Raw genomic sequence first — 18,764 nt, 5'->3', positions numbered from 1 at the left:
GAGGGTGCAGACAGAGTGGAATTGGTGGAGAGGAGTGACAGAAGGATAACTGTAAGACTGAAAGGGATGGTTTACAAGATGGTAGTGAGATCTGCTACGATGTATGGTTTGGAGATGGTGGCACTAACAAAGAGACACGATGCTGAGCTGAAGATGCTAAGATTTTTGAATGGGAGTGACCAGAATAGACGGGATTAGAAATGAGTACATCAGAGAGACAGCTCAGGTGGAAAGGCAAGGCTGAGATGGTTTGGCTATGTGCAAAGAAGGGATAATAGATATATTAGACAGGGTTTTGAATATGGAGATTCATGGAAGTAGTGAAAGACGACAGGCAGAGGTTGGTGTGACGGAGGAGAATGAGAGGGATATTGTGAGATGGAGGCAGATGATCCACTATGGCAACCCATAAGGAAGCAGCTGAAACATGAACAATGTTTATTTAACATGAAAAATGCTTTTCTTTTTTTTCTTTTTTAAAAAAAAAAAAGAGTATTTGTTAATTAGTATATACGAGCTTTAATTTGCATCCTATTTGCTATATCAAATATTCACACTGATGATGTAGAAGTCTCAAAAACTCAAGTATCAATTCCAATAATCCCATCCGGAGTGTTTTTCACTTCCACTTGCTGGCAGCCTTTGAGCCCTTGAAACAACTTGGTTGAGATATGGAAAAGATCGTGGACAGGCCTGTTAGCACAGCAACCCTGCTACTTACAAATGATGCACTGAGATGATGATCACTCTCACTTATATCATGATGCAGTGCGTCACAGCACACAGGCCAAATGAAACCCTGTGTTTAATTAAATTAGCCACGCCAGCAGCTTTGACAAAGCATAACTAATTGACGCCGCAGGGATTGGAACATGTTGATGATAACACTAGCCACATAGGAGAAGAGTTTTTTTGAAAGTATTTTTGAATTTGTTTTGTTCAGTTTTTTGGGGTTCCAGATATTTTAAAACATTTTTTTTATATGTGTATCTCTAATGTTGTAGGGACAAACATTCACAGTCATGCAGTGGAGATCTGTTTCCTTTTCTTGGGACAAAAATAAGTCCTTACAGTATTTTGCATCACACTTTACATTGAAGGTGTGGGTTGTGGTCAGGAAATGATTTAAGGATTAAGAAAGTCAGTTCCAGTTACAGCTGCCTGGGAAATCCACTCTTCAGTACTCTGACCTTTCATCACCATATCTTACATTTTCCTCAAGCCATTCCATTTACATTAACAGACATATCCTCCCATTACATCAGCTACTTCAGTGACAATGAAACAAAAAAAGAATTGCGGTCCTGAACAATATCAAAACAGTTTCCTTCCTTGCCTTTTGCCTCATCCTCTCCATCTGAGCCATTCAGCGCTGGACTTTGTTCCTCGCAAAGGGAAACTCTATCTGATATGATCATGGGAAATCCTGCTTTGAGCCTTTGGACGCCTGACAAACAGCATTTGTTTAAGCATTTAATGATGCAGCAGGGATACACGGGGCAGTGCAAGAAGCTATAAAAGGTCTTGTGCACTACTTTGTCTCTGGCGGAGAGCTTCTAGACCTACTCCTTTTATGGTAGCTAACCTTCCCTCTGGTCCGAAAGCAGACCCTTAGTCAGTTTCCTTTGTTTGTTGACTGGTCAACCAAATCCTTCCCCTCTAAAAGACGAGATGAAACAAAGGGTGGCTTTCATATGGAATCGTATGTAGAATTTCTATAAGTTTTCTTAATGTGCACTACATAGAGTTGCTTCATTTTCTCTCATCAGTCAACAGACACTGTACACTGTAAAAAAAATCCGTAAAAATACAGTACAATCTACTGTATAAACGTGAAGGAATTTTCCGTATTAGTCATTTACAGGTATTTTTCTGTATTTCTCAACTACTGCAATGCATTGTGGGAAAAAGAACCTGAAAAGGAGGGAAAAGTAAGCGCAAGAGCAGCCATTAGGTTTCTTTCAGGCTTCATCTGGATTTTGGATTCTGAAGTTGGAGAAACTGCCTTCATATTTCTGTGGTAAGTATTAAAACTCATGTTTCGTTTTATTAAAATAATGTTTTTCAAAAGACTCCGTGTTTTTATTTAGAAAGAATTGTTAATTTATTTGTTAACTGGTTTCGGCTGTCTCCAGACAAGTCAGGAATATTTTGCTGACTCATTTTTTAAAATAATTGTTATTTAGGTTTAACATGACTTAAGCTTTATTTTAATTAATGTTAAAATAATTTTTACTGTGATACCACCAGTTTTGCCCTTCAGTGGCTGAACCAGTTTTCATAAATATTATAGTTAGCTGTCTGTGTCTCTCTGGGTATTACACAGCTGTGACTGCTAACTAGCTAATTAGCGAAAGTCAGCGATGTGGATAACTGGGAAAGTGAGAACTTCATGGTTCTAGAAATTATTCTAGGACTCTAATAAGTACTGTATCAATACCTGTGTTTTACAGTTGGCTCTACTGTACACTTTAAAGGGTTTCAGGCAAAGTTACACTAACCCTAGTTTAAGCCTCAGACCTTACTGGCTGACGCTAGCAAATGCTACTGTTAGCCTCTGATTTGGGCTGCTAAAGTAAAGACTTTTAGCTAGCTGACCAGCATAGATTATTTCGGTGGTTAACAGACTGTAGTGGTAAAATTATTGAAAGTATAGTTTCACCTCAGCACATTTACAATTACAGTATGTCTATTTTGTAGCACATAGAAATGTTTAGTTAATATTTACAGACAGACACATTTTCCCTGTAACTGTGTTTTTACTCCAACATTTGTTGAAAATGTAATTTATGAAATGCTGAGCAGCATTTCTTGTATGTGGAATATTTTTGTCACCCCACTGTGCTAATGTGATTAAATACTAAAAATTATTACTAAAAAAATTCAATAATAAATCAATAATAACTATTTCTTGATTGAACTATAATGTAAGCGCAGTGCTGGTGTGCAGGGGCTCTATATGCCTTGTCTATATCAAGCTTTTAGCCAAATATAAGCAGAGATATTTGTATCTTTCTTAAAAATCCAGATCCTTACAGATTATTTGAGAAATGGATCAACAGCTATCACTACTTGAAGCACTTTAAGTCCTGCAGTGGAAAAATATCCCTTATTTCACCTTTGATCACACACTTTGGTTTTCCAGTGCAGAGCAATGGCCAAGAAAAGGAAAGACTTCCCCGAGTGAAAAAAAGGATGACGATACAAGCTGGTGATGATCCAGAGCAGCTGGTCTCAGGAAATGAAGAAAAACCCTGATCACCTTCTCTACAAACACAAGGTGAGTTTAATGTTGTGGTTGATTTAGTTTTTCAAGGTATGTATGTTACTTTAATTATAAACTGCTTTTGTTGCAACAGAATGGTGTTATGTGTATGCAACTCTACGTGAATTATAATCCTTTGTAGGGCTGCGTGATATGACCAAAGTCTCATATCCCAATATAAGACGTATCTCTCCTGATAACGATATATATCACAAAATAGTGCATTTTCTGTAAATTCTGTGATTCTCGGGCAACTCGACTTATGTGAAATGTTTTCAGTTGGGCGTCGTGTACCTGGAGTCGAGTGTTTTGACCGATGCATGAAACTATACATTTTTAGACATGAGTTTAAATGGCCGCCATTTTCTTTCTGAGTATTTATTAGACGGCGTGCTGCAAGGAAAAGCCTGTTCTAACGTTTGAGTCTAAGGATTATTTTGAGCACCTGACGACTCTTTTTTGCTTTTCATTCGTAAACTCTCTCGAAACTCTTTCATGTGATTCTTGTGTAGGTGGTTAAAGAGGTTTGTCGTGTTCGAGTGGTGGTGGGGACCAGTTTGTGGCATAATTTGCATAGTACAGTTTTCTGGGGCGTGTCAGACTTTTCATAACCAAACCATGTCCATGCTACAGAGGTAGCCCCTCATTTAACAATAAGGTCCTCGATTTCTTTTGACTGGTCCTTCTGGTTCTGCCTCATCCTTGCTGGCCATGCTGGTATTCTCTGTGCCTTCATCTGCGTGGTGACTGTAAGCGCCATTTATAGTTACTTGATGTTTTTATTTGAGGTCATTTGTTTGATGCATATTCTGAAATTTTATGTTTGAGAATAATGTATATCATTTCAGTTTAGTTTGAAAAGTCTCAACAGAAACTTGAGCTTTATTGTGAAAGGTTTATGTGGAAAATAAACAAGCGGACGGCGGAGCCACACGATGGTTTTATCCTCATTGTTGGTAACGAGAGTACGCGTAAAAACAGTCACTTGTCCGTCCATAGTGTGGTTATTTTAAGTATAAGAGAAGGAGAGAACTTTAAGAAATAATATAGCAACTACAGTGACCATCAAAACCATTAAAAAAATATTGCCGTAAACAGTTTATTTTGCAACACCACAAAACAAAGAATAGTGTATAATATGAAACGATAGACATTTTTATATCGTAATCTGATATATATCGTCATATCGCACAGCCCTAATCCTTTTTTTGTTTATGTTGTTTATGCTCTAGGTAAAAAAAAATTATAAAAATACAAACTTTTTAAAAATGTCTTGTTGTTTCTCTTTTTTTCCTCAGAATAAATTGCGACTAGTCTCAATGGCTGACACGGAGGAGCAACACAGCGACACGTTAACTCCGACTGCTGCAGTTCCTGTATGAACTGAGCAACTCTTAAAATCCAAGGAAAAGCTGAGTGTATTTTACTTAAAGCTCAGATGGACCTTGATGTACTAACATGCAGGCTGCATTCAGGACTTTGTCACACTGTTATATGAAGAGCGGTAACAAGACTTTGTAGTAATTTGTCTTACTATTGTCTTATTTGTTGTGATTTAGGGTCTGTGCGCACAAGCAGAGGTTTTTGTTTGTAACTGTAACCTCGTTTTCAGAGCCTTGTCTAACATTTAATGGTCATGAAATATGTCAGACTTTTTCCTCTACTTAACCAGCTTAGAGAATTTGAACACCGTGGAGAAAAAGGTGTGCATTAAGGATTTTGAACTATGATGTTTAAGTGTTGTCACTGCTGAGGATTCGTGGACACAGATCCTTATTCACTATGCTGCTGTTTACAGTTTAACTTTTCATCAGAACAAGCACTTCTAATTATACTTTGCTCCTCACTGACAAAACAAGTCCCGTAAATACACTTTTATCTTTAAGTTTGGGACAGTAATCTCTCTTAATTTATTATGTGTTGTAGTTATCATATGGGGAAAAGTCCTGTGGTTATCCATCAGTCCTGTTCGAATAAACCCAAAGTTCAGGAACATCTTCTTTAAATCTGTTCAGTTGTATTCATGTGGCACCACTTAAACAGTCAACAAATTTTGACTCAAGTATGTTATATTGTAAGGTAAAGAGCCCAAAGAGTTAATCTCAGACAAATGTTCACACAAATGTGAATTACATTCACTTCATTAATGAAGTGAATGCAATTCAGTAATCAAAGGTGTTTGGCTATAACTGACTACATGTGTATACTGTATCATAAGTGGACAGAGATGGATGTAAACCACACCTTAACCATTTGGCTGAGGCAAAACTACCACAAGGCAGTGATTCTAACTAAAAGGTACTCTGGATATTATTAAATGTGAACATGTCGTTAAATATGACATTTTTTGTTTGTCAGGTGTCCTGTTTGAAGAAAACACTTGGTAGCCACTTGAATGAATGTAAATAAACACATTTACATGAGGGCAACCTGATTTCAAGGAAATAAAAATGCTCAAATTTGAAAGCTTGTGAGTTATTTTGTTCATGTATCAGCTGTTTAGTAGTTTTATGACAAGATGGATGCTGTCATTATATTTAAGTATAGTGTTTGAGTTAAGGAGAATAAAAGAATATTTAACATTAATTGTACCAATGTTGTTGTGTACGAAGCACAAATTAATTTAAGTTTTAATTTATGAATTTTTGAGTACATGGTGTACTAGGTTGTAATTGCATAGAAATGTACGTTTAAGGATATAAAGAACTATATTTAATGAGTTACAGTGAAAAGAAGTGCTTGGAAATAGTAATATAAACAGAAATTTCAATTTTTCTATTAACGGAAAATATCAGTTAATGATACAGAAAATATACTGTGAATAAACGGAATTTTCTGTTTTATAGCTGAAGGAAATGTCCGTAAATAGTACAGAGAGTATACTGTAAATCTACAGAATTTTCCGTTTTATCATTTACAGAAAGGTCCGTCAAACCTCCGTAAAAAAACAGAAAATGTACTGGCAGAAAATTACCAGGACATTTTCTGTTTTTCTACGGAATATTTTTTTACAGTGTAGATTCCACTTTTTTATATGAAAAAAACCTCCACTTGCTACCATTTGTCTTCAACTCAGAGCTGTGAGCTGCCTCCTCAGAACTGTTTAGCTAAAATGAACATACAATGTCAAAAAGGACATAAAAAGGTCATGCAGGGACATGGGGGTGGGGCTTGCACAGGATGAACTGGAGACACTAAGACAAACATTTGAGGATCCACAGATATCCAATCTGGAGCTTCACACCTGCTGGGACATTTCCACCCATTAAAGAAACTCCCACAGAATAACCTTTAACTCCATTGTGTGGGTGATATGGATACTATACGCATCTATTCACAGATCTATGTGAACTATCATGAATATCATGTTAATTCTACACTGCCAAAACAAATGAGAAATCAGTGAAAATACTGATGTGGCAGTAAGAATGGACTCAACCACACTTCAACACTTTTCATCATCTTTATTTATAGTTGCTTGTTCCTTACACTCACGGCTGCAGCTTTCCAGCTGCCAGCCGAACACACACCACCACCAACAACAACGCCATTCAGGACCCAGTTCACTCTTACAAGCAGGGGAGGCATGATGAGCTAATGCAGCTAAGATGTGTCAGCGTCTCCCGCTGCCACACCACGAACCACGCCCCCCAGCTGACTTCATAAATATAACCGTATCACAGACAGGAGAGCTCTAATTTGTCTTAATTTGTCATGTACTGGTACATAACAAAAGTATATAGTTGAAGGGAAAGTTGGACAGGACATAAGTAATCAATGGAGGAACGGCCTACCTCTGAATCTCCTGTAAAAAATATGTATACAACTGCCAGCCACTTCTTTAGGTACACCTGTTCAACAGCTTGTTAATGCAAATATCCAATCAGCCAGTCACATGATAGCAGAACAACAGTTGTCTCAAGGTGTTTTATATTGTAAGGGAAAGTAAAGAGAAAACTCCAACAATTCAGACGATCTCCTGTGAGCAAGGAGGTCAGGAGACAAGGGAGAAGGACAAACCTTTCTCTCCTGTTACTGGAGGTGAGTGGTGTGCTTTATTAGATACTAAACTGTTTTGCTTTATTCAGAAAATCTGAACAAAATGTGTGCTGTGTGAGAGTGGTTGTCACTGCCATAGCTGAAAACAAATGAACCCATCAATGAACTGTTACAGAATGGACAGACATGTAGACAAGGGGAAGACGACTTGCTAAAGTTTAAAACAACTAACAGATCGGGGAAGAGTATAGTTGCAGACTGTCATAAGAAGCCTTGATCTGTGGGTGAAAGGCAGCCGTCGTGTCTGCCTTACCTGGGCGGAGGCTACTCATCACCAGTCAACGGCAATACTTAAGGACCAGTGCAGCCATCCAGACTCCACCAGATTATCACTCTCTTAGAGCGGTAAACAGGCTAGTTGTTGGTGATACCAAGTCAAGTGTGTAATTCTGTTTCTCCACCTTTCTCTAGTGACTTAGCCAACCCCGGATCACTCCCTGACATTCACCTTTTCAGGAACACCTGCTATTACTACAGATCAAACTCAACCACTGGATCACCACTCCTGCTCCTCCTGCCTCCCACCCTCACCTCAGTAACCCGCGGATCTAAGGCTCTCTGCACCTCTGCCCCCTCCCCCACATGTTTGCACTGAGTAGGAGATGCTCCGTGTGTCATTGTACATCTGTATAGTGACAACAAAGACATTCTATTCTATTCTATTCTAAAGCGTATTCTACATCTCACTGTCTTGCCTGAGTCCTGCTCTTGAGTCCAACCAAGTAAGTTGCAAAACATGACAGCTGACCATGTTCATCCCGTTATCACCACACTCTAGCATCTTCTGATGGCTGTTTTCAGCAGGATAACGCACCTTGTCACAAAAGTTGAACTCATCTCAAACTGGTTTCTTGAACATGACAAAGAGTTAACTGTGCTTAAAAGTCCTTTTTTGTCACCAGATCTCAATCCAATATAGCAGATATGGGATGTGTTGCAGTAAGAGAGCCTTATCATGGATGTAGAGCAACTGTGTGATGCTACGATGTCAATATGGACCAAAATCTCAGAGCAATGTTTCCAGCAACTCGTTGAATCTATGCCACATAGACTTAAAGCAGTTCTGGAGGCAAAACAAAAGGTGGTCCAGCCCAGCATTAATGATGATAATGGTTGTATTTTTTCAAACAAAGTACATCATTTCAATGTTTGTCAAAGGCATAACAGAACCTAGCACCCAGCTTTGAGCATGCCTTCCAAAGTGTTTAGCTTTTCTTTGTTTAGTGAAATTACAAAAAGTCATGTGTGGATGATGTGCAGTTTGCTAACCATCAATCCAACCTCTGTCTGCCTCCCACCTACATCAAATAGATGAGATGCTACTTGCTGAATGGAAGTTATGACTGCAGAATCATCTAGTATGCGAATGAATGAGAAATAGAATCCTTTTAATTATACCAACAATGGACTAATTTGTAACACTTGTTCACATAGTTTACCCCAGCAGACCGCAGCATAACCACTCTGGTGACCACACTGTCGTAAAACATCAACAGAAGCTGCCTTTTTTCTACTCCTGCGTAGTGATTCATCCAAGTGAACTCTCAGGTATTTTCACTGCTGTACCATCGCCACACATCTCCCCTAATGGACAGAGTAGTAGCGTTAATCCTGGACCTCCTGAAGTCCACCACAAGCTTTCTCTGGTGTTGAGCAGCCGACCACCCTAAGGTACTTTTTGCTATCCTGCTCCCTGATGCTTCAACAGCTGTGTGGAGAGCATCTGGGGTTTAAAAAAACAAAACAAAAAAAACGATACTGGGGTGTAAATATAGCCTTGTGCAATTCATTCAGATTCCTGTGCTTAGTTTTAAACTATGAGATTTAAATTGATTTCCAAAGTTCAGATTTCTGCATTTTACAGACCTGATCCACTGAGGTTCATTTTAGGAGGCAAACTACATCACTTTCTCCACAGTTTTGAAATGTGCTGTTGTAGCTTTGACTTCAACTTTTATGTTCCCAGATTCTGTGGTTTATTTTGAGATTCACTGATGTCTTTGGCAGCTGGCCAGTGCACTACACTCACATCAATTTACATTTAGATTACATCTGTTTGTGTGTATGTGTGTGTTTTACACAGAGCACAGGGGGTAGGCGGTGGATTTAAGACTTCTCTGGGAAAACACAAACTCCAAACAGTAGAAATCACTGGAGTGCAGACTGGTCGAGACCCAAAGCAGGACCCCACATTCCTCTGTAACCCTCTGCCTCAGGCCTGCTGCCTCTGCAGCTCATTCAATGGGCGAAAGAGGCAGTGAGGGAAAACTGCAAAAGAAGGTGAGACAAAAGAGATGGCAGGAATGTTTCTTATGTGACTCACAGAGACGTGACTGGGATGACCAAGAGGTCCTTCAGCGGTCTTTCAGTCACATCTTTTCAGGGTCTCTTCTGCACATCTGCAGGATGTCCATCAGTTTGTAGGCAGCAGTAGCAGCTTCCTTCTTCATGACTCATCACTCACTAAGATCCTGCGTGAAATCATACAGCTAGTCTTTAAAAAAAAAACTTTTTATTAGTCATCACTTTAATCATCGAGTCAAGCATCAAATACGTTTTTTTTAAATCACTCCTACCTCACCCAGATGGTCTAATACTTTTAAACACCTCTGCAACTAAGAACAGAAATCCTGTTTAATCTGACTCTTTCTCTGTGTAGGTATCAGGAATTGATTAAAAGATTTTTGAAATGTTTCAGTGTTTCAGTCCATTCAACTTACACAGCCAGATCTGATAGGAAAAAGCTCGCAGTACAAAATGTACGAAACGTAGCTGCTTCACAAAAACGCTCTCCGACTGTGAGAGGTTTCTGTGTCAGAGCAAAGGACAGATTAGGTGTTAACTGACATTAAGACAGATGAGGGGTACCACATGCCCCAAAATTAAACCTCAACTGGAAAATACTACATTCTGCACTGACGGAAAAGTGACTGACATCAGCAGAAACAAAGAAGAGCAAAGAACTCAGTGGATTCTTCAAAGCTGTAAATAACCAATGTGTGGAGTTTTTTCTTCTGAGTAACTGAAATGTGATTAAAAGGTGCACCTCTGTGATGGGATCTTCTTTGTGATTAAAGCTGCATCCAGCATTACATCACAGTTTTATGGGATTACTACACAAAGAAGAACAGAAACGATGAAAAGGGTGTCCATAGGCTTGTTTCTCTTTACGCAGTGAATCAGCTGTTTAGTATTGGTGAAAGACTATTGTCAGCTGTACCCTGACAGAGCTGTGGTCACCACAGCCGGTAGCTCTGCATGTTTGATTTTGGTAGATTTTGGTAGACCTTGTTAAGCAAATGTGTAAAACACTACACTATTGAATCTTTTGATTAGTGTGTAAGATGCTTCTTTTATCCTCATTTTCATTTCAAATTACTCTATGAAGCAACAAACTGAATTTATGTGCCTTCGCTTCGAATCAGAAGATGTGAAACACCAGGCCTGAACACTGAAGAAACATGTCAGCGGTGGGTGGATTCATTATGATTAATGCCACCATTACATATAATCACCATGGTGAAGCAATGCTCAGTTCTTGGCCCGTGTGGTTATGAAAGTGGCTCTTTGTCACAATCCCTGTTGTTGTGACGGTGTTTAGAAGAAATTCAGATTGCTCTCCCACTCCTTCCCCAAGCCCCCTCGCCATACCAGCCGCTGCCGAAAAGCCCCCCTTCCCGTCCACTGGAGTAACTGACAATAGTTGTCTCTCATGTTGGGCAGACAACCCCCAAAACAACTTGCTCTTGAGTGTGGCCTTCGGAAAGAGTGACTCTTTTTCCTCTCTTTCCTTCCTCTGTGGTCGTCTTAGCCCAGCAGCACATCTCTCTGTACAAAAGTGATCATCCATCACTGAGGAATGGCCCACAGGGGTGCATGGTAAGGGCACGCTCAAGTCAGTGCGTGAGAACAGGGAGTCTTCACAAGCCAGGATCAAGGGTAGAATTAAGCATTAGATAAAGTTGGGGATCAACTGCTTCTACCTTTTAAAGATAAAGCGATAAAGCATCTTATATGTCTACGAAGGAGAAGTAGTTTTGACATTTTTGTAAATACGTTTTATTCTGTTTTTTTATTTTTGAATAACACAGCTTTCTTTCTCTGTACGTGCAGGTGCAAAGCAGATGCTCTGAGTAACATGTAAGAAAATATTCCACCCTAAAAGAACTCGGTAGTTGCTGGTCACCTTAAACGCACCCTTAGTATATGAAAACAGCCAGGTTACCAAGACCAAACTTCACCTGCCAGCATCTCTAAAGACCACAGATTTATACATTTTAACATTTAAACAAACACAAGACAGTAAAAACCAGGCAAGCTTTTCTTCTGTGGAGGTTACGCCAAAGTCATTGTTCAAGTCTTGCCACTTGGCAGGCATCTGAGCACTTATTTGGGCTATTTTTTCAAGCATGAACTAAATAAACTTTAGTGATGCCCAGGGCATAAAACTTGCACAAAGACAATTAAAAGAAACACTTAAAATACTTCCCAATATGTCCCATGAAGTTTTTAAATCTTTTCCCAGGTCTTAAAATAATTTTCTCAAAATCTTTGTTGCTGCAAAATTCTGCCATAAACCTCAGCTCTGTGTTGTTTCTGTGTCACATTATTATACTGTAATTCAACATTTAGCTTGTCTGATATATTAACCATTTAACACTGTTTTCACACGAACTCTCTCTGTCTCCCTTTATCTTAAAAAAATAAATAAAAACAGCTCTATGACTTTCTGTGTTGAGCATTTAAAACATTTTTAACAAGACCACAGAGGGTTAATTATTTTTTTAGAAATAAAGGGCACCAGATGGCCGCTTTGTAAATCATTACTCACAAATCACACGATAACACACGCCGTCTGTCAATTTTACGTATTTATTAACACAAAAATCAACTGGAGATGTGTTAACGGTTAATTAGCATCATCTAACAGTTACTAGCTGGAGGTTTTTCCCCTGCCAGCAACTCTGAAAAATGACCTTATAAACTCTTTCGGGGCCACAAACTGGTGGCCAAGCTACAAGACCTGGGGCTTCCATACAGCACCTGCATGTGGATCAATAGCTTCCTCTCGGGCCGTAGACAGAGAGTCAGAGTTGGCCATCACACACCCTCAGCCCTGAGTCTCAGCACTGGCTCACCCCAGGGCTGTGTGCTCAGTCCACTGCTCTACTCTCTCTACACACACGACTGCACTCCTCGCCACCACAGCAACATCTTTGTGAAATTTGCAGATGACACCACAGTGGTGGGGCTCATTTCCAAGGGAGACGAGTCTACGTACAGAGACGAGGTGGAGCAGCTGACGTCATGGTGTAAGGCCAATAACCTCCTCCTCAACACTTCAAAAACCAAAGAACTCATAATAGACTTCAGAAGGAAAAAGGCAGAGATCCAACCACTATTCATAAATGGGGACTGTGTAGAAAGGGTGGCAAGCTTCCGCTTCCTGGGAGTCAATATAGAGGAGAACCTTTCCTGGAGTGTGAACACCTCCGAGCTGCTGAAAAAGGCCCAACAGAGACTGTACTTCCTGAGAATTCTCAGGAGGAATAACATCACACAGAGACTGCTGGTGTCCTTCTACAGAGCCACCATTGAGAGTGTTCTAACTTACTGCATATGCATCTGGTACACTAGCTGCACAGGGGCTCAGAGGAAAGCACTCCAAGGGATCATTAACACCGCCCAAAAGATCACTGGCTGCCCTCTCCCCACACTGGAAGTTCTACACAACGCCCACTGTTTTAAAAAGGCCCAAAACATCATAAAAGACACCTCACATCCTGGCCACTCCCTGTTCGAACTGTTGCCCTCAGGCAGACGGTACAGGGCAATCAGAGCAAGGACTAATAGACTCAAACACAGCTGTTATCCAACTGCAATAACACATCTGAATACTACAAAAAAATGTCCATCACGCCACTCTTGTGTTAATCTATGCACGGTCTGAAGCATGTGTGTGGGAATGTATGTGAATGTTTTACTGTTATATCTTATTAGTATTTTAAGTATTCTATCTATTTTATTTATTGAATTTTATTGTTTTATTTATATTTTGATATTGCTAGGGATGATGCAATGATCGGGGACCATTCTTAATTTCGTTGTTCTCATGACAATGACAATAAAGTTTCTGATTCTGATTCTGATTCTTTTCAGTGCTGAGAAATGTGTGGGGGAAGGGGTGTGCTTTTTTTTTTTCTCCTTCTGTTTGCCTCATTCCCAAACCCAGTGGCCCCCTGATATTCCCAAACGCCCTGTCCAGGATGTATTAAATAAAGGGTGAAGAGGGGACATTCTTGAAATTTGTCCACAAGGAATTTTAAGAGGTTGTTGGAAAAAAGGGTTTTCCCAATGTTTCTATGTTTATCTCTTATACTGTACTCACACTCTTTGTGGCACACCCATGTTGGCAGCCTTAAAGATTCAGTCTTAATGACCTTGACTGGAAAAACAATATAGCTGCTTTGAGAACAGTTAGTTCTCCGTTATCAGTGGAAACCACAAGGATTGTGCCTCACTCTAAAGGAAATGAAAGCATCAACACTGCAGTTTGCATCCTCCTTTACATTAATGTATAACCCTGAACCCTGGCTGGTAATTACTTTTTAAGAATCGCTTTGAGTAGATAATAGCAGATTTGACACTCTGATAAAATCCTTATGTTGCAGAAAAAATATTAAGAAACATGCTATAAAGCATATATAGTTGGTCAAACAATTACAATTGTTTCCTGCTCTGTGGTGGCAATAAGACACGTCTGACAGGATGTTGTGCTGAGCTTCTCACAACACAAGACGAAGCTGACACAACATTAGGATCTTACACGGAGAGCGAGAGATGTTGAACTGTGACGTAAAAATCTTTAATCTGTGATGTGCTTTACCTTAAAGTGTTAAAGACGCAGAACGCAGTCTTCACAAAATGTGAAAAACTGCAGTGGAAGGGACTTTTCTGAGGTCAATTGTTCCCGAAAACCTTATCTGAGAATTTTTTCATTGAGGCAAAGTTACCCTAAGCTCTCTCACGACCTCTTTATTTAGATGCCACCAAATAAAAACAAATAAAACACGAAGGCAGCTCGAAATAGATCGCAGACATGGCCGAGAACACAGGAAAACAAATCCCAATTTTGTGAGGCCATGAACACAACCTTGACAAAATGTTCCGGTCCAACCAGAATTCAATAAATCACTTAAAGTCAGTTTTGTGCTGGACAATGGCTTCATTTCCTCTTTTCAGGTCATATCAAACAACAATAATGTGGTTTGGTGCGACTGCACCATCCTTCTGGGAATGGGAGGATTCTCAGTGTGCTGCAGTGTGTCAGGAGCTTTTTCGAGGTGGCTCTGATCTGCAGTCAGAGGGAATCTGCTTGGCAGAAGTAACAGCTGGCAGACACGGTGGTTTTGGTATTTTCCAGCAGCAAAGGTTACAGAGATCAGTGTGCACGACATGTCGCACCATCCTTTGATCGGTCTCCAGCTGCAAGGACCGTGATAGTTCACACGGGATCAAATAATACTAAAATTAAACGCCAGTCTTGGAAAGTGCTGAAACAAACAGTGATCTGTTAATCAGGTGTTCACTTCCATATCAAACACCAGGATTAACTGGAACAATATTTTTATTTTGGCTGCTCTGGAGGGCGAAGACAATTAGTTTTCTATCATTTTGGGGGGGCCTTAAACACTTAAGGACAAATTTTGTGTTCTTTGTTTTCTGTCTGTTTACATTGTCCATTGTTCTGTTAGGGTTCATAACTTGGCACAGCCTTGTAATTTTAATACTGTGTGATATCAAAGTAATAAGGCACTAGTAGTAAAAGTGACAGGTCAAACCCCATTAAAAACTCGTATAACATCATGAAAATCCTTCACCTGAACGTAGGTTGTAAGACCTGACTTGGAAGTGGCCGACTCCGCAAGCCTGACTTTAGTCCAGCAGGTTCTTCCAACAGCCTCATGTCCTGTCTGTTCTGTATTAGTTTCATCCAGGCACCTGTAACAGAGAAAAGACCTCGAGGCACATACTGGTGCATAAGGTGCATATGGTGCTAAGAGTTCAGAGATGTAGCTGAGAGCAGAGCCATTAAAAGAAATCAATAAAAGCTTAAAATCAATTCAAAAAAAAAATCCCGGGGTACAAATGCCAAAACGAGAGTGATGTGATCCTGCCTCGTTAGTCCAGCTAAAAGCCTGGCAGCTCACATCTCTGCAGTCTGCAGTCGCTTAAGAGTTTTTGTGAAGGCAAGCACAAAGAAGTTGCAGTGTCTTTAAACGTTAAACTAGAGCGTATTTGTAAAATATTTCCAAAATAATAAAAGAAAACGTGACATGTGTTTAGTTCATGATGTGACGTTCAAAGATTAGGTCTCCGTCGAACTGGAGATTTGAGATGTTTGAAATTTTCCAGCACGGATCGAGCGGACTGCAGAATGTGTTCAGCCATGATCCGAGACCAAATCACAACAGTTACAGCAACTTCATGCTGTTTTTGTTTTCGCCCCAGACCTCCCACAGTCCAAAGACCAGGATGTTAGGTTAATTTATGTTTCTGTATGGGCCTTTAGTGTGGATGTGAGTGGCTGGTGTAACTGGCGATACGTGCAGGGTATACTTGGAACCAGTTCAACCCCCCTGAGTTCTTAAATTTGAAATGTGGTAAGGAAAATGGATGGATGGAATAAAAACATCAGCTACTGTTGTTTCAGCATTATTAGAGCTGAATTTGTACAAACAAACTGGATGTTGACCAATAAACATTCAGACACTGTAGTCCTGAAATGGCTAAGCTATGTGAAGTAATTTGAAAACCACAATAATGGAAACTTTCAACTTCCAACTACTTAAATAACCACATTTATTCAATCCTGAACAAAAATGTTCCTCTACTTTTTGAAAACAGATGCTGTAGCATAACAAGAGTCACTGAAATGCCTCAAAAATGACCCGAAACCCACTCAGAAGTCAAAGTTTTTACACACATGAGCCGTCCAACGCTTACGTCTGGGACAATCTGGTTGGGCTAAATTCCTAAACTATCTTGTATCATTTTAATCAGGCCAAAGCCACATGATAACTTGCCAGTTGTTAGTTCACTGCTGCCCTCGGTTACTCTGAGAACCTTTTTTTGACTGTGGTCAGTTTGGCGAATGCTCCAAATACCAAAATCACGACACTGAAATGCCTGCATACAGTCCAAATATTTCACCTCGTATCGTTTCCATGATACTCTCAGTTTTGGTCCAGAGGATGTGGCGTCCAAGACTTCCAAAAAGGAATTTCAAATTTCAATTCTTCTGACCACAGAACAGCTTTCCACTTTCTCTCAGTCCATTCTAAATGTTTAGGATCACGTTTAGGATCACGTTCACACGCTGTTTCTTGTTTGCATGATGGAGATTTAACCTGCATTTGCGGATGCCACGGTGAACTGTGCTTACAGACAATAATGTCTGGAAGTGACTGCGCGGTTATTTCGAACTTGTCTGTTTTTAATGCAGTACCATCTGAGAACCTGAAGATCACGGGCATCCAGAATTGATTTTTGGTCTTGTAAATGGCACACAATCTTTTAATGATAACATGCGCTGTAGCTGATTTTAGGTTGAAGAATATTATTCCTTTGTTTTTGGGTGTTTTTTTTTAAACAATTTATAGACTCTGGGGTTTTATGTATGTTGATGAATCTCTGCTCATCTTTAATTCAAGTTCAATATTCAATTAAATTTCATTTATACAGCACCAAATCATAACAGCAGTCGCCTCAAGGCGCTTTATATTGTAAGGTAGACCCTACAATAATACATATAGAGAAAAACCCAACAATCATATGACCCCCTATGAGCAAGCACTTTGGCAACAGTGGGAAGGAAAAACTCCCTTTTAAGAGGAAGAAATCTCCGGCAGAACCAGGCTCAGGGAGGGGCGGGGCCATCTGCTGCCACCGGTTGGGGTGAGAGAAGGAAAACAGGATAAAGACATGCTGTGGAAGAGAGACAGAGGTTAATAACAGATATGATTTAATGCAGAGAGGTCTATTAACACATAGTGAGTGACAAAAAAGGGGACTGAAAAGGAAAAACGCAATGCATCATGGGAGTTCCCCGGCAGCCTATGTGTTTTGCAGCATAACTAAGGGAGGATTCAGGGTCACCTGGTCCAGCCCTAACTATATGCTTTAGCAAAAAGGAAAGTTTTAAGCCTAATCTTAAAAGTAGAGATAGTGTCTGTCTCCCGAATCCAAACTGGAAGCTGGTTCCACAGAAGAGGGGCCTGAAAACTGAAGGCTCTCCCTCCCATTCTGCTTTTAAATACTCTAGGAACAACAAGTAGGCCTGCAGAGCGAGAGCGAAGTGCTCTAATAGGGTGATATGGTACTACAAGGTCATTAAGATAGGATGGGGCCTGATTATTTAAGACCTTGTATGTGAGGAGCAGGATTTTGAATTCAATTCCGGATTTAACAGGAAGCCAATACAGGAGAAATATGCTCTCTCTTTCTAGTCCCTATCAGGACTCTTGCTGCAGCATTTTGGATTAGCTGAAGGCTTTTCAGTGAGTTTTTTGGACATCCTGATAATAATGAATTACAGTAGTCCAGCCTGGAAGTAATAAATGCATGAACTAGTTTTTCAGCGTCACTCTGGGACAGGATATTTCTAACTTTAGAGATGTTGCGCAAATGGAGAAAAGCAGTCTTACATATTTGTTTAATATGTGCGTTGAAGGACATGTCCTGGTCAAAAATGACTCCAAGGTTCCTCACAGCGTTACTGGAGGCCAAGGTAATGCCATCCAGAGTAAGAATCTGGTTAGATACCATATTTCTAGGCTTTTCATCCTTCTCTCTGCTCCTGCCTCCACACTCAGCTCCACCAGTATCTTCTTTATTATCTCAGCACAACACTGCAAACAGCCCTGATGTCAATCTGAAATGATCACCAAGCCAAAAAACGCACCACATGACCTGAATTCAAACGGCGGGACAACTGCCACACCTTCTCACATCAATTTCCACGCTAAATTATCCTCCACTAGTCACGGTCCCCTATTGAGAAAACATAAGTTATGACACGCTTGGTGAGGAAATGTATCAAATTTGAGTCTTGGCAACGACAAAATAGTTGTAAATTATAACTTCACACTATTTAACTCCAGACCTCCTCCTCCGCTTGCTGCTCCACTCTCTGAAGGTCCTCCCTTTTATTTGCCCGCTGCAAAAAATAACCAACAGCTCACTGGAGCTGGAGCTCGGATCTCGAGTGTATTTATCAAACTAAATGAGTAAAGAAATGACCGAGACAGAGTGATTTAAAGAAAATGAAACAATAAATAATAAAACGTGATGCCTTTCAGAGCAGCTCTCGGATGACTTGTGCGGAAGGACTTTCTTTACAGCGTGTCTCTGCCCTTTTCTGCATCATTTGCCTCTCCAC

General features: G+C 40.0%; 1 long non-coding RNA gene across 1 annotated transcript; it reads left to right on the top strand.

The window, feature by feature from the left end:
* The first annotated feature begins 1,155 nt into the window (after positions 1-1,155).
* On the top strand, positions 1,156-6,183 carry LOC309687704. Its single transcript, XR_014270831.1, has 3 exons — positions 1,156-2,020; positions 3,146-3,280; positions 4,564-6,183. It is a non-coding gene; the product is annotated as an uncharacterized lncRNA (long non-coding RNA).
* The last annotated feature ends 12,581 nt before the right edge of the window (positions 6,184-18,764 follow it).

The sequence above is a fragment of the Aulonocara stuartgranti genome (assembly GCF_965226115.1).
Source record: "Aulonocara stuartgranti genome assembly, chromosome: 14".
Lineage (NCBI taxonomy): Eukaryota > Metazoa > Chordata > Actinopteri > Cichliformes > Cichlidae > Aulonocara > Aulonocara stuartgranti.
The sequence above is the reverse complement of the archived record's forward strand: the minus strand, read 5'-3'. Positions and strand labels throughout refer to the sequence as shown.